Genomic DNA, 17794 nt, shown 5'->3' on the forward strand with positions numbered 1-17794 from the left:
AGAGAATCCAACCTCAACATTTGTCAAGCCGTGCCCTTGGCCATACCTTGACTTCAAGCATGTCTCCCCTCATGACAGTTCAATGTCTGCTCTTGCATGTATTCCTCTTGTGATTGGATAGCATCTTGGCCAACTGGCATCTGATAACTTAGAATAAAGGCAATTAATGTCTTAAATGATAAATTCCCATAATCCAAGTCTCATATGGATTTTAAAAAATTGAGGATAATAAATGATCGCAAAAAATGTGAATATACCTTGACTCAGAATATAACATACAATTATGCAACAATTTCAAATACCCCTTTTTTAAGTATACAATTACTTTTGTGAAAAATCAGAACATATTTAAATATAAGTTAAAGTACAATACAATCTCAAAGAAAACTTTTTTTTTTGAAAAAAGAAAACTTTTACAAATGTTCCCCTCTTTTTTTTGTTGTTTGGAATAGGCTTATCAAAAATAATACTTCTAGGGGCAGCTAGGTGGCGCAGTGGATAGAGCACCGGCCCTGGAGTCAGGAGTACCCAAGATCAAATCCAGCCTCAGACACTTAACACTTACTAGCTATGTGACCCCAGGCAAGTCACTTAACCCCAATTGCCTCACTAAAAAAATAAAAAATTAAAAAAAAAATAATACTTCTAGAATCAATTTACACTTGCCATGGCAAATGATTTGCCAGGGAAATGCTCTATAGAGTTCAATCAAATTATCAGTTGAGAGAAAAAAAATAATAAAAACAAACAACTCAGAAAATGGGGGCACAATACTCTCAGAATTAACATTGTATTATGAAATTCAAACCATCTTACATTGTTTCAAAATAGAGATAGATGAATGAATAGAAGAAAATACACATGGAACAATAAAAGACAATGAGATTCAAACTAAGCAAATCTAAATGAATGTGAACTTAACATTAATAAAAGAATTACAAAATATAAACTTGATCACATGACTATAAAAAGCTTTTACAAATATTCTCCTTGTTTTAAAGACTAAGTATAAAACACAATCTCAAAAGCATGAAAATCTCTATGAAATTAAACCCATGCCATTAATTCCAAAATGTAAATGTAATAGCATAAAAATCCTAGGTAACCTCTGAACTAATACTATTACTCTGAGTGAATTCAGAACACTTTTGATTCCGGTATCTAAAATCCCCAATACTCATATCAATACCTTGCTGCTTACTTCTACATTTCTGTAAAATATGTACCCTTCCATGGTAAAAGAAGCGGAGTCTTGAACTATGATTGTCATTCTTATTCGGCTTAAGTTTTTCTTCTTTAACCCCTCTGTATTGTCTGTTAGTCCTTTCATAATACAAATGCTTTATAAGGTTACTAATTAAAGACAAAAGCAGATTAGCAAAATTATGAACAAAAGGAGCACATCCGGAATTTGAAGGGTTTTTTAAGGTTAAGTCAGAATCACAGCCAGGCTGGGGAATGGCTGAGCCTGAAGCTGCAAATGCAGGTAGAGAAAGCTAAGCATGCTCATCAGATCTCTGGACTTCCCTGGCAGGGGAAGCAATGGGCTTGGCTATGGGAGGAGTAGAAGGTGGGGTCTGGAGAGGAGGGGAGGGACCAGGGTAATTTGAATCAGACTTGATTTTGAACTCAGGCCTGGGTTCCCCTCTCCACACTGCGTCTAGAGGTTGGGCCCTTGCCTCCAAGTATGCAAAATTAGAGAATCTCTCAGCATTAGAATTTGAAAAAATGCAGGAGTGTGAGGTTTCTCTGAAAAAGCATGGCTGGGAGAGAGGGGGATATTTATATTCCCTTGTGTGAGCACCTTGCTGGCTCTTCTAACAAAAATAAAAATAGAAAATCCACAAAAACAAAGCATTAACATGATTTTATCTCCTATTTGTCTGGCTAAACAGACTAAACTCAAAAATAGGGTAATTAGGGAGTTTAAAAGGTCCATTTGAAACAATTTAAAAGGAAAACACCCAGCAATTCAGCAGTACTTCTTATTTAAAGGGACAGGGTAGGGGAAATTTCTTACCCAACTGGAAGATCAGAAGAGTGAGGTTCAGCTTTCCTCTTCGTGGTCAGCCATCTGTTAAGGGCTAAAATTCTAGCTAGTCTGTCTAAAATATCTAATGAGTGGTCGCCAATAAATTATAAGCTTTAACAAGAGTTAGGCTTTTAAGCATTTATTAAGGAGAATAAGAATTTGGTAAAGAGAGAAAGAAAGGCCTACATTCATCTATCTATTAAAGGGAGAGCACATTCCTAGATCCGTTCTCCGCCTGAGTGCCCAGAAAAGAGAGAGAGTCAGAGCGCACCCCCCCCTTCTTCCTCCCACAAGCAAAAGTCATTTCCTGACTCCAAAGAAAAGACTCCTGGTCTTGCCCTCAAAGACCTTCACTTCATGGCAGAGCTTTTCTACAGTAAGTCTCCAGCAGGTGGCATCATTCCAATCATTACACTACTGAAATGTCAAATAATCAAGTTATGTGAAATATTGAACTTATCTGATCTAAAGCCTTGTTTTTAGTCACTATGCTTTTCTTCAATGAGGCCATCTCATCTCTGCTAAACAAAATGATGTAAAAGGCATATACTGAGTCCCTATTTTCCTCATATTAGTAGTATATATGCATTGGCAAACCATTTCATCTCCCATCTCTACTGATGTTTCTGTTACGTTGGAGCAAGTGATTAAGTTGTCAGAGGAATAGATAAAGTATAAATATCTTTAAAACATACTAATTTTTGGTTTACGTTTCAGTTATTTTGTTCTAGAATAAAAATGTTTATAATGAATGCCAGAATATAATTTGGTGTGTGTGTGTTGGTGGGGGGATATCTCATTGTTAGTGAGTTTAGGGGCATGCTTGTTGTTGTGATGGTGGTGATTGTGCTTGTGCTTGTATCCAAACATATTATTTCTTTTATTTTTCAGGGCAATGAGGGTTAAATGACTTTCCCAGGGTTACACAGCTAGTAAGTGTCAAGTGTCTGAGGTCAGATTTGAATTCAGATCCTCCTGAATCCAGGGCCAGTGCTTTATCTACTGCACCACCTAGCTGCCCCCTCTTTTTCTTTTTTTTTTTGTCATAAAAGTATTTTATTATTTTCCAGTTACCTGTAAAGATAGTTTTCAATATTTGTTTCCATAAGATTTTTGGTTCCAGATTTTTTCTTCCACCCTCTCTTCCCACCCCCCTCCCCCAAGATGGAAAGTAATCTGATATAGGTTATATATGTACAATCACATTGAACATATTTCTGTATTAGTCATATTGTGAAAGAAGAAGCAGACCACAGGGAAAACCTCATAAAGGAGAGGGGAAAAAAAACAGCCAAAAAGTAGAAACAATACAGTTCAATCTGAATTCAGAATCCACAGTTCTTTTTTTTTCTGGATGTGGAGAACATTTTCTATCATGAGGTCTTTGAAAATGTTTTGGATCATTACAATGCTGAGCATAGCTAAGTCTATCACAGTTAATCATCATACAATGTTGCTGTTTCTGTGTACAATGTTCTCCTGGTTCTGGTCATCTTGCTCAGCATCTGTTCATGTAAGTCCAGATTTCTCTGAAATCCTCCTCATCATTTCTTACAACCAATAGTATTCCATTACATTCATAAACCTATGATTTCTTTATGGTAGGTGACTCCCAGTGGAAAACTTCTATCGATGCAGATAAGGAACTCTCTTCCAATTTATAGTACTGCCAAATTGCCTAGGGGATAGAAAAATTAAGTGAATTGTCCATGTCCATACAACCAGTACATGTGAGTGGGCAAGATTTGAACCAATTTTTTTATAGGGCAAGACTTCTAGATTCTAAAGACAACTCTTTATCCATGGTGTCATGCTCCATCATTGGAAAGTATGGCATATTATTTTTTATTTCTAGGACATGAAACTTCATATAGAATTAGATGCTTCCCATTTCAGGTCATATATTAGTAAATGATTTCCTATAAGTAAACATGGGGTGGTGGAGTATTTCTGTTCATGTGTGTTGGGGTTGGGGTGGGGTGGGGGTGCCTTGTAGTCATGAGTCCTTTTGAATTCAGCTAGGCTGGCCCTTCAGTAATTTCCACTTCCAGTGACATCATCCTATAGAGGTGACCTTGACTTTGTGAAGTCTATCTGTGGAAGAGAACCTCTAGTATATACTAATCAGTTGTAAAAAAAAAAAAAAACCCTTAACGTGTTGTTAATATTGGGCTATATCTCTGTCTTCTGAGAACAAGCTTAGGTTAGTTTAGAAAAGATCAGTCCTAAAAAATTGACAACTAGGCAATGATTATTTTAGGACATATCTCATAAAGACAGTTTGTTAAGATGTAAAAGGGTCAAAATTTGCGTTAGTGGAGAGCATATATACATTATTAGAAACACAAATGGATAACATTAAACTTTTATAAAAATGAATTTTCATTAGAAATATTTTTCCATAATGATTCTGTGTTAATAAAATCTACAGTTTAAAATGAAAATAATCAAGAAAACAAATTAGGTATTTGCAGGAATTCGTTTTCTGTGATCCAGTAATCGTGGCAAAAGTGGTGGTTGAGTTTCAATGGATGACCTTGACATCTTCAATGTCTAAGCAACTCTGAGCACTCCACAACACCTGCCTCAGTTGCCTTCATAGCCCTTGGAACAAATTGTTTTCATCCACCCATTCCAACAAGGGGAAGTCTTCACATCTTTACACTCCTATAACTCACTGATGGGTTTGCGACCCCTTGGTTACCCTCCACCTGGTTGAGCCCATCTGCTAAAACAGTTTATTGGAGTGTGGCTGCTGCACATGCTATAGCTTCTTGGAACCACAGGTGAGAATTAGGTGGATCAGGTGGACATCAAAGCAGCTCTAAAAGGTCTCAGTAGCCCTCACACCATAGGTACTAGTCTTCCCTGAACATACCCCACACCCTATGGCAAAAGTAATACAGAAAACTCTCTCACTTTGCCCGTTATCTTTTCCTTCAGTGAATACAATGCACATAGCTTTCAGATAGATCAAATGGCTTAAGTCTAATATTGGGACTTTCACCAAAAGACATTTGAGTCTTATGAGTATAGTTGAGGGAATTCTTGATAATTTAAAAACAGACTTTTCAAAATTTCATTTTTATATCACATTGATTTCCTCCATGTATTTTTCTCCCCTTCCAGGGAATTATCCTTTTTAACAAATTATATATTATATATAATATATATATATATATATATATATATGATTTCTTTAAAAGGATAAAATATATTTATATATTTTAAAGGAACATGAATTTTTTGGTGGAAACCTATAAACATATGAGAAATTCTAATGTTAAATATGATGAATAAATATTTATATAAAACCTTGATTATTTCTATTTTCAACCCCTTCATATGAATGCATCTACCCTTAACTATACTAAATGTGCGAGCAGAGTTTAGTCTGCTTTTGCTTAAATGATTTTATATGGAAGTGGGGAAAGGAGGGGTCTCTAGACATTGAAACAGAAGTAGAGGGTCTCTGCTGTTTCTTATAGGAGAACAATGTTCCACTTAGAGAGTTGACTGGCATCAATTTGGTTATTTTGATGTCACTTCCCACAGTCAGTTACTATTTTTTTAAATAGCATGAGCTAGACCTTTACAAATGGAAGTTTCTTCCTAGGGAAAAAAAAATCTGGTCACATAAAACTTCTTAGAATTCATTTCTTTTTTTTTTTTAATTTTTTTTTAGTGAGGCAATTGGGGTCAAGTGACTTGCCCAGGGTCACACAGCTAGTAAGTGTCAAGTGTCCGAGGCTGGATTTGAACTCAGGTACTCCTGACTCCAGGGCTGGTGCTCTATCCACTGTGCCACCTAGCTGCCCCTTAGAATTCATTTCTAACTTGAGACTATGAACTGTTAGGAAGCCAATTAGTTGAATTAGTTCCTCTTGATGCTAAATCATGACCATTGCATGCTGAGGGATTTGCCAGTGCAACATTTTTGTGAGGTGTTGGGGCTGTTTGTGCCACTGAGGCCATCACTTCCATTCTTCTAAAATACAGCATGTTTGATGGTAAGGAGAGAGAAAAGAACTGAGAACATGTTTCTGACTTTCGCACTGTTTTATTTTCTTAAAGCAGATAATTGAAACTCTATATGAATTGAGTTCTGTATTGGAGACAAAGACCATAAGGTTAAAATCTGGTATCATAAGACTATAATAAAATTATTACATTGAGACAGCACCTTTGATGATTTGTGATGTATATATTTTCAAAAGCCTCTGTGTTTCATTATCATGCATTGTCTTGAAAAATATTGAGATGTGTGTGGATTATTCTCATTAATCCCCTATAAAATTCAGAGACTCATCATTTCAAATGTCAGCTATTGATGTTCTTTGAATTACTTTTGTGAGAGTATCAATACTCTTACTCAAATGGATCTGTGATTCTTAATATCAGAATTCACTCCAGTAACAAATTGAACCCATCCATCCCTATCCATCCTGCATGTTTCATCCATGTATCCCAGAAGTTTATTATCATGCTTACCCAATATTTTTGAGACTTTACTTGCTTTCGCTCAACATCATGAGTACCATTGGAGCTTTCTGGTTATTCACTCATTATCTATCAGCCAGATCATGTGATTTTGTCATAAAACTCATTAACCTCATTACCTCCTATTCTTCTTCAAAGTTCTTCACTGAGTATATGGTATTTCTTGTTCATACTCCCCAGCCCTTATGCACTTTCTTCGATGCAATGCTCATCTTTATAACTTCAGAAGCAATGGTGCAGTGGTGCAGTATTGCAGCACTAATAATATACCTCTTTTGAAAAGAGAAGCTTTGCTTTTAGGGGAAGATGGGGCAACATAGAGTATCCATTAAGATAAGAGTTGAAATCTGATCAATAGACTTTCTTCATCAATTTTGTCTTTTCTGTGTGGATGTTCACATTCACTTATATATCTTCAGTCAGCTGACCACCTGATGATGACTTTTTTTGCAATAGAAACCTGTGATGCAACAAAAAAAGTGAAAAATATGCCTCAATGTTGTTGAGCTCCTATTTTCTTTTGGAGCAATGGTAATAGACTATCAGAAAAGGTGGTAGAAGGTACTAAAAATTAGATATTTAGAATAATAACAATCAATAACCTAAGAGTAGAAAAATTGATAAAGAACCTCACAAAGAATGAAATTGTCTACATTTTTAACAGAGAGAAGAGAGATATGTTAGACTTGCAAAGTAATCCTGAATCAGCTATTTGTGCATGGCCAGATCGTTGATTGAGCAGAGCCATAGTTAGAATTCATAATAAACTACAAGAAAGGATAGTAATGAATAAAGGTATGCTACAAAGTTAAGAAGAGTTTAAAAAGTGAATTATTTAAACAAGCTATTAAAATAAAAAATACATAAATTGGACAAAGATATAACTTTGATAAAGAGTATAATAATTTCATCCAGAACTTAAATTATTTTAAATTAATTGCTTCAATAAGGAGAACAAAAGACCATAAACTTCCTTATTCAGCAAACTTCTGATTCATTTGCAAAGAGATATGGATATCAAAGGCAGAATGGGTTAGAATATAAAATCCTTTACAAAATCTTGGGAATAAAGCTAATAAATAGCAATGATCATTATCCCATAAATCAGAGACAAGCCCTGGGGAACAAAATCAGTTTAAAATTTGCTTGGCAAGATACAACTAAGCAAAATTATCCCAAGAATATTCAAGAATGACAATGGAAAGAGGGCTGCAAAAAGATGAAGAATGAAAACACTATTACACTAAGCTATTTTCTACATCAAGGATCGTAAACCCACACATTTGGATGCTAACATAGTCTTAGAGGAGGTTAGAGAGGAAGTAGAAATGACATAAGGAGAACAAAGATGGGGAAAGCAGCTCATTTGTAACACATTTCAAGAAATGTGTGCTAATGGCAATGCAGGTATGAGGACATTAAAAGACCTAATTAAAAAGTATCTATAGGAGGGGAAAAAGAAGAAAAAACAACATCTAAAATATCTCCATGGCCAAAAAAAATGCAACTGAGGATATCAGTATCTGCCAAACTATATATCTTTTCTTCCATTTATACAAAATCTGTTTGAGGATCACCAATACACACTCTGAAGGCATCTTTGAGGGCATTCAAGCAAACTTTAATAAATGATAATTTTATCATGAACTAGATTTTAAGATGTACTTATTGTTTGTTGATTACACAAAATAACAAACTTGGTAGACCAAAATGACACTTTTCAGACAAAGTGTTTTGCATTAATATATATTTATGTACTAGAGGCACCTGGGTGGTGAAAGAAATAGAACTCTGGACATCAAGTTATAAAGATCTGAGATGAAATCACTCCTTAGAATACTTCCTAGCTGTGTGACCCTGGGAGTTTCACTTAACCTCTATTTGACTCAGCTTCTCAATTATAAAATGGGAATAAAATAGTACCTATCTCTCAGGGTTATTGTGAGGAACAAGTGAGATAATATTTGTAAAATGCTTAGCATAGTGCCTAGTACATAGTAGGCTCATTTTAAAACAATATGCTTCAATCCTTATTCAGACACCATCAGTTCTTTCTTTGGGGATGGATAGCATTTTTCATAAGTCCTTTAGAGTTGTCTTAGATTATTGTATTGCTGAGAATAATCAAATCATTTACAGGGGCTTATCTTACAATTTTGCTGTTACTTTGCACAACAGTACATTTCATTTTGCATCAGCTTATGTAAGTCTTTCCGGGTTTTTCTATATCTTTTTTTTTTTTTTTGGTGAGGCAATTGGGGTTAAGTGACTTGCCTAGGGTCACACAGCTAGTAAGGGTAAAGTGTCTGAGGCTGGATTTGAATTCAGGTCCTCCTGAATCCAGGGCCTCCTGAATCCAGGGCTTGTGCACCACCTAGCTGCCCCTTTCCAGGCTTTTCTAAAAGCATCCTGCTCATCCTTTTTTATAGCATAATAGCATTTCATTACAATCACATAGCACAATTTGTTCAGCCATTCCCCAATTTATGGGCATATCCTCTATTTCTAATCCTTTGGCACCAGAAAAGAGCTGCTATAAATATATTTTTGCATGTATAGATCCTTTAACTTTTTGGTTTTTATCTCTTTTTGGATACTGACCAAGCAGTGGTACTACTAAGTCAAAGAATATGCAGGGTTTTATAGTCCTTTGACCATAGTTCCAAGTTTCTCTACTGAATGGTTGAATCAGTTTACAACTCCATAAAGGGTGTATTAATGTCTCATTTTCCCTATATCCCCTACAACATTTGTCATTTTCCTCTGCTGTTCTCTTATTGAATCGAATAGTTATAAGGTGCCCCAGAATTGTTTTGACTTGCATCTTTCTAATCAGTAGTGTTAGTGGGTATTTTTTTTTAATGTGGCTATAGATAACTTTGATTATTTTCAACTGAAAACTGTTCATATCTTTTGATCATTTATTAATGGGGTAATGGCTTTTATTTTAATAAATTTGATGCAGTTCTCTATATGTTTGAGAAATGAGAACTTTCTCAGACAAACTTGCTTCAAAAATTTTTTCACAGTTACTATTGCTAACTGTATTTCCCTCCATCCTAATCCTTTGCCACACCATTTATGCTATTCTCGGTCTCCTTTCACCCTGTCCCTCCTCAAGTGTTTTGTATAGGACTGTCCCCTCCCCCAATCTGCCCTCCCTTCTATTACACACTGCTTATCCCCTTCCTCTCCTGCTTTCCTGCATGATTAGATAGATTTCTATATCCAATTAAGTGTGTATGTTGTTCCTTTTTTGAGCCCATTCTTATGAGAGTAAGGTTCACTCCCTCTCACCTCCCCCATCTTACCCTCCACTGTATAAACTTTTTTCTTGCTTCTTCTGAGATAATTTACCCCATTCTACCTCTCCCTTTCCCTTTCTTCCAGTGCATTCCTCTCTCACCCTTAAATTTTGTTTTTTAAAGATATCATCCCTTCATATTCAACTCACACCTGTGCCCTCTGTCTAAATATACTCGATCTAGCTGCCCTAATATTGAGAAAGTTCTTATGAGTTACAAGTATTATTTTACCATGTAGGAATGTTAATAGTTTAACCTTTTAATATCCCTTATGATTTCTTTTTCCTGTTTGTTTTTATGCTTCTCTTTAGTCTTATACCTGAAAGTTGAGCATAAACATATAACATGTCTTAAATTTTTATAAATAGGACACATTTTCATATCTCAAACAGATTATTAATCAACATGCCATCAATAATTATTCCCTTCTTTTGATATATAACCCTCCCTGAGATGGCATATAGAATAATCCCTCAATGATTTCACTTCTACTACATGTTTGCTTTATGTAAACCTTTTCTTTAATCTTCTTTCCTACAATTTGATGGCTTTGATGCTTGATGACATAAATTTGAACTTTAGTGTAAAGAAAGATGGCAAATTGAACAAGAAATTGAATAGTGATGAATTTAAATTGTTTTATTTGCATTTATAAATGCTCAAGTACAGGATAGAGCAGACATGGTTAAGCAAAAGAAAATATAAAAAAATGTTTTGTTTGACATAGCTAAAAGAATGGATGGAAGTTGAAAAGAAGGAATTCACCTCAAGATAAAGAAAATTCTTTTTTTTTAAGTCTCCAAAAGACATTTATTGTTAAGGAAGGTGCTTTATTAACAATTCTGGCAGCACTAATGAATTACAATATCCTTCAATATTATTTCTACCATGATATATACATTTTAACTTTCATGCCTCTAGAAAAACATCTACAGTACATTTCATAATATAAAAATATATTACAAATCTGCTGAATTATTTATAAGCAATGTTCTATTATCTCTATGCAACATTTTTGTCTCCATATAAGACTAACAAGTTACACAATTTTCTATTTCTTTAAGTTTAAAAAAATCCATATGGCTTCTTGCTTAATAAGCAAGAAAGTGATTTTATTTTCTTTTCCCAAACCAACATTGGTGCATAAAGAATTCAATTTCCAAATAAGTAAAAAAGAAAAAAATTTCTTGTATCAAAAGAAAAATCAATTGCTTTTCTCATGAAAAAATTGGTCTTAAAATGAAAACACCAAAAGTATTCAAAACATTTGAAAGAGGTTTTTCAAAAACCATTAACAGATTCATTATATAAGTAAATATTAACATACTGTACCCCATGAGAAAGCCCTAAGCCTGAAAAGGGAGTCACCAGACATACTGCAACACGCTTAACAGTTAAGTTTCAGTCCTAATTCGATAGATAAAATTTTTGGTTGCTTGCAAATGACATTCACTGTTTGCTTAAATACAAATTGAATACTTTTCTTATCAGTGTTCTGCAAAATAACACAAATGGCAACCAATCACATCTATTAATCATAATTGAAAATTAAAATTATCTCTTGATAATTTTCATTGTCTTAATATCTTAATTGAGTTTAAATCAATGAACACTGTAGAGACAAATATAAGAGTGCTTTAAAAAATTTTTAAGGGCACAAAATTGTAATAATTTTCAATATAAACTACTGGAATCACTAAAGAAAAGCAGCTTAAAGCAGCAAGCATGCAAAGCTTTTTAGAAGTTGTTCCACTAAGTTGCCAGAAGAGTGGTTGCTCAGTCTCCCACTGTACCATTCCATGAAAATGTAGATATACAGTAATATATTAATACATTCCACAGAAGCATCTACTTCATTCACAGAATGTTTACACTAAGCATAAATATTGCCTAAGTACTGGGGGAAGGAAGAGAAAAAAGGGAAAGGGTTGTCTCTAATGTGCAACTTTATTCCTAAACCCATTGTCAGTGACTAAGACTGTAGGTATCCCCCATTTGTTTGCTTTATTATTATTATTATTATTTTTACCTCTTCAACCTCTTCTGTGGCATTGTTCTGTATATGTTTGGATCCAAAAGCAAGGCAGTGTCTTTGGGCAGTTTTGATAAATGAACTACTTTAGTTTTTAATTGATGTCGTTCACTTTCATTAACCCACACATCAGGCAAAATATCTTCTGGCATCCAATGAAGCAGAAGTTTTATCTTTCCAGAATCTTCTTTTCTCTTGGCTATTACAGTACTATGAAAAACAACACTGTGTCCCTTTCCTAAACTTTCTATATGGGCTGAGAGGTTAAAGCATATGGCTCGATGTCATATTGCATCCAGTGTCTGCATCAAAAAAGTCGTGGGGTCGTGGTAATGAGCGTCATCTTGTATTTTTATTTTTTTATTTTTTTATTTTTTTGTGGTTTTTTTTTTTTAAGTGAGGCAATTGAGGTTAAGTGACTTGCCCAGGGTCACACAGCTAGTAAGTATTAAGTGTCTGAGGCCGGATCTGAACTCAGGTCCTCCTGACTCCAGGGCCGGTTCTCTATCCACGGCGCCACCTAGCTGCCCCTCATCTTTTATTTTTTAACTTCCTCCTCTTGTTCATTCCAGGTTTAGAAGGAAATTCCTCTCTGGCCTTTGGCTGGCTGGCAACTTTTGAAGAATTCTGCTGACTAAAGTGTGTGGGTACATGACGCGCTAACCCTCCCTGAGATGCAAAGCTGGCATTGCAACCACCAACAACACATTTGAAAGGTTTCTCTCCACTGTGTGTCAGCATATGTCTTTGTAACCAACTTTGACTGGTTGAAGGAGTGTTATATACTTTACAATCTTTCCATAGGCAAACAAATACCCCTCCTTGCTGACCATCTACATGTATGGAACGAATGTGATCTGCCAGATCTGGACTAGAGTTGAAGCAAGTCTGACACTGGTCCCAACAACAGTTATAGGCAATGTTTTTGCTTGAAGAAGTAGTGCTTCCTTGTCCATTCATCATTCCAGGAGTTGAACGTCCACTGGAAATTGTGCTGTCTACATCCATTATAGTACTGCTTATGCTGTCTGTGGGCTTCTCTGTCTTCTTCGATGAATCTTCATCCAATTTTCCACCTCCACCTAACATTTCACCTGGAGCCTTCATCTCTTCTCAAAGATTTGATTCCCAATAAAGAAAATTCTTAAAACTTAGTGCTATCTAAAATTAGAATGGACTTCCTTGTGTGGTAAGTTTATTATCATTACAGGCATTTGAGAAGAAACATTTTTGGAGAGGGTAATGAAAGGTGGTATAGAAAAGTTTCATGTTTTAGATAATGGCTGGATTGATATTTCAGATGCTTTACCATGATGATAAAGTATAGGGACATTTTGATATTCATTCTTTGAAAGAGTATCCATGCTGATGAAGTTACAGATGTACCAAAGTACAACCTCTCCAAAAAGAATATTAGATAGTTACATAAGAAAACCTCCATACAGCATGATAGACATCTATTAACAGTAGTGTTTGGTGCACTGCACAATACAACAGAGTAGATAAAATGTTCAGATAAATTGTAATCTACAATCTAGTAGGGAAGTGAGGCACAAACACAGAATAGCATAGTATAATATATAATGTGGTTTGATAAGGATATTAGACCTGAAGAACAAAAATCAGCCAGAAGGAAACTCATATGAATATTGGTTAAAGCATTATAGTTATCTTTTAAAATTTTGATTTCCGAATTCTCTTCCTCTTCATCTCCTACCCACTGGGAAGGTGAGCAATATAATATCAATTATATTTGTGAAATAATGTAAAACATTTCCAAATTAGCCATATTTCTAAAACATGAAAAATAAAGAAAAGAGGAAACTTTACAAAATTCATCAGTTCTCTTTTTCAGGGAAGAGGGATTTGGCAATAGTATTATTTCATCATGAGTTCTTTGAAATTATCTTGGATCATTGTATTGATCAGAGTAGCCAAATCTTTTACAGTTCATCATCATTACAATATTTCTGTTGGTGTGTACAATGATCTGCTTTTTCTTTTCTTTGTATCAGTTCAAATAGTTCTTGCCATGTTTTTCTGACCCCCCCTTCATCATTTTTATACCACTATGATACTCAAATACAATCAACTTTTTTAACCGTTCCCCAATCAATGAATATCCTCTCAATTTCTAATTCTTTTCCTCCAGAAAAAGAGCTGCTATAGATATTTTTGTGCATAAAGTTAGGTCATTTTGCTTTGATCTCTTTGGGATATAAACCTAGTAGTAGTGCGGGGTGAAAGGGTATGCACTGTTTTATAGCCCTTTGAGCATAGTTCCAAATTGAGATAAAGACATCATTTCTTAAATATATGTTTAGCATAGGAATGTACACAGTTTAAATTTGAGTTGTTTATCATTATTCTCTTATGTTTGCTTTTCTTAAGTCTTGTATTTTATAGTAAAATCTTATATTCAGCTCTGTTTTTTTTTTTCATCAGCAATGCTTGAAAGTTCTCTATTTCACTAAATGTCTATTGTTTCCCCTCAACAATTTTAACAGTTATTCTGGGTTGGTTATCCTTGGTTACAATCTTAGCTCCTTTGCCTTCTGGACTATTAATATTCTAAATCCTCTACTCCTTTTGTGTGGAAGACAATAAACCTTGTGTGATCTACAACTGTGGCTGCACAGTATTTGAATTGTTTCTTTCCTGCTACTTAAAGTATTTTCTCTTTGACCTGTAAGTTCTGCAATTTGACTATAATATTCCTTAGAGTTTTGATTTGGGGATCTTAGGTGCCAGTTGGTGGATGCTTTCAATTTCTATTTTGCCCTCTGGATCTAAGACACAGTTGATAGAGTGTTGGACCTGGAGTCAGGAAGACTTATCCTCCTAAATTCAAATCTGGCCTCAGATACTTACTAACTGTGTGACCCTAGGGAGTCCCTTAACCCTATTTGCCTCAGTTTCCATCTCTGTAAAATGAGCTGGAGAATGAAATAGCAAACCACTCCAGTAGCTTTGCTGAGAAAATCTAAATGGATCCCTAGGAAGTCCCTTAACCCTATTTTCCTCAGTTTCCATCTCTGTAAAATGAGCTGGAAAATGAAATGGCAAACAACTCCAGTAGCTTTGCTGAGAAAACCTAAATGGATCTCAAATTGTTGGACATGATTGAAAGCTAAATAATGCAATGGATAGAATGCTAAGTCTGGAGTCAGGAAGACTCATCTTCCTGAGTTCAAATATGGCCTCTGACACTTAGTAGCTGTGTGACTCTAGGCAAGTCATAGAAACCTGGTTGTTGCTTCAGTTCCTCATTTACAAAATGATCTGGAGGAGGAAACGGCATACCATTTCAGTATCTTGGCAAGAAATCTCCACGATTGAAACAACTAAACAACAGCAACAAATCCAAAATATCAGGTAATTTTTCCTTAATAACTTCTTGAAATATGGGGTCTTCTGTCTTTGCTCCTGGCTTACAGGTAAGCCAATAATTCTTTTTTTTTAATGTTTTTTTTTTTTTTTAGTGAGGCAATTGGGGTTAAGTGACTTGCCCAGGGTCACACAGCTAGTAAGTCTTAAGTGTCTGAGGCAGGATTTGAACTTAGGTACTCCTGACTCCAGGGCCGGTGTTCTATCTACTGCGCCACCTAGCTGCCCCTAATCCATTAATTCTTAATCTATTTTTTTTTCATTCTTTTGATTTTGTTTTATAGTTTCTTGATGTCTCATGGAGTCATTAGCTTCCATTTGCCTGATTAATTTTTAAAGAATAATTTTATTCAATGAATTATTGTACCTCTTTTTTACATTTGATCTATTCTGCTTTTTAAGGAGTTATTTTTTCAGTGAATATTTGTGTCTCTTTTGCCATTAGGTCAATTTTATTTTATGATGTTATTTTATTCCATATTTTTTGTCAGTTTTACCAAGTTGTTTTCATAATTTCCTTGAATCACATATTTCTTTTTCCAATTTTTCCTGTCACTCTTCTCTTTAACTCTTTGAAAAATTCTTATTGGATTTGGATCCAATTACCATTTCTCTTTGTGACTTTGTACTATTTTCACATTGTTTTCTTCTTAGTTCGTACTTTGATCTTCTCTGCCACTGTAGTGTCTTTTTATGGTCAAGTTATTCTTTTCTTATTTGTTCATTTTCCCAGTCTATTTCTTGACTTTGAACTTTATGTTAAAGTTGGGCTCAGCTTGTCTCAGGGTGGGGAGATATTATTCCAAGTTTCAGATATTTTTCCTGCTACTGTTTTCAGAGCTCCTGCAGTTTGGGGTAATTGCAAGGTAGTATGATCCTGGCAGAGGTATGGTCACTGCTCTCCCAGTCTACACTCTATTTACCCAGAAAGGGTTTCTGGTCTCCTGCAGATATAAGCACTAGCAATCCTCTTTGCCTTGGAACTGACATTAGGGCTATTACTCCCTTGTGACTGATCACCAACACTCCTGTCTACCCTGGAACTCTGATCAAGAACTGTGTATTTACAGTAGAGTTACCAATCAGTGCCAGATGCACCCCATGTTAGCAAAGGGTCCCCTATATTTTTTTTCTGACCAATTGTCTGACCTCTTTATGGTCTCTGAACTGAGAGTTCCTGAAGCTGCTGCTGCTGCTGCTGCTGCTACTAGTACTAGTACTAGTACTAGTACTAGTACTACTACTACTACTACTACTACTACTACTACTACTACTACTACTACTACTACTACTACTACTACTACTACTGCAGCAGCAGCAGCAGCAGCAATAGCAGCTGTTGTGCACTCCAGACAGGCCTCCATCCTGGGGTCAAAGATGTCTCCTGTTGACCACTTAGGGTTTCTTAGGCTGGAAAAATGCCTCATCCTGATCTTTTGTTAGCTCTGCCACTCCAAAATTTGATTAAAGTTGTTTGATGGAGAATATTGGGAGAGTTCAACTAAGTTACTGCATCTAATCTATAATTTTGGCTCTGCCCCAACCCTTTTCTATAGTTAGTTTTGACTGCTTAAGGCTGAACTTTTCTTCATATGGTGAATGTATTATCACATCTACTTCATATTAGATATCTTTAGTTCACTTCTTTCCTTTATGTACAAGGGTTGCCTAGTATGGCTTAGAGACAGAAGGATCTGGATTCTAATCCTGCCTCAGCTACTCATTAATTATGTGACCTTGAGTAAATCACTTGACCTCTTTCACCACCAGTTTCCTTATCTGTAAAATGAGGATAATAATATGAAATAATAAATGTAAAGTGGTTTATAAATAGTAAATCAAGTCTTAAAGCATATTTAAATATGCATGATTATTATTACTATTTATTATTATTCCTATGTTCTATCTTGTATACAGACAATGGAAAGCTTTATACAACCACTACCACTTCTTCTATTACTACTTTACTGTACAATCAAGTATTTCAGCTAGATAGAGCTCAGCATCTATAGGCAGTTTGTGCTAAAGCTTTGTGAATGCTGGGATGGGAAATGATATTCCCTTCTTATCATCCCACATAGTGCTTTGTTCTAATAATTGCATATTCTATCCATTACCTCTGCCTCATAAATTTCCTCTCTCCATTTAAGACCAGTCCATGCACTATCTTCTGCATGAAACCTTTCCTGATTTACCCCACATTCTAGTCCTCTCCTTCCCAGATGACTTTCTATTTAATTAATTTGTATTTATTCTATTTATATTTACTTTATACTTATAAATGCATTTATTTCCTACCCCATCAGAATTAATTTCTTCTTATGTAGGCATTTTTTTCTTTCTTTGAACTTCAATACCCAGAATCTCACACAGTGCCTGACCTTTTATTGATTTTGATAAAATTATTTTACAAGTATTTTCATTGCTCTGGTCAAGACATAAAATTTCATCAGTATATGCAGTTCTAGGTGAAAAAACTCTCAATTTTGTTAAGCAACTTTTCTCTAACTTTCCATTTTAGATCATTGCTTGGCACAT

The 17794-nt window shown here is 35.1% G+C and overlaps 1 pseudogene; it reads right to left on the bottom strand.

Annotated features, from left to right (window-relative positions):
- Positions 1–11858: 11858 nt before the first annotated feature.
- LOC122725643 lies at positions 11859–12892 on the bottom strand (annotated as a pseudogene).
- Between the last annotated feature and the right edge of the window lie 4902 nt (positions 12893–17794).

This window comes from Dromiciops gliroides, chromosome 4, assembly GCF_019393635.1.
Source record: "Dromiciops gliroides isolate mDroGli1 chromosome 4, mDroGli1.pri, whole genome shotgun sequence".
Classification (NCBI taxonomy): Eukaryota; Metazoa; Chordata; class Mammalia; order Microbiotheria; family Microbiotheriidae; genus Dromiciops; species Dromiciops gliroides.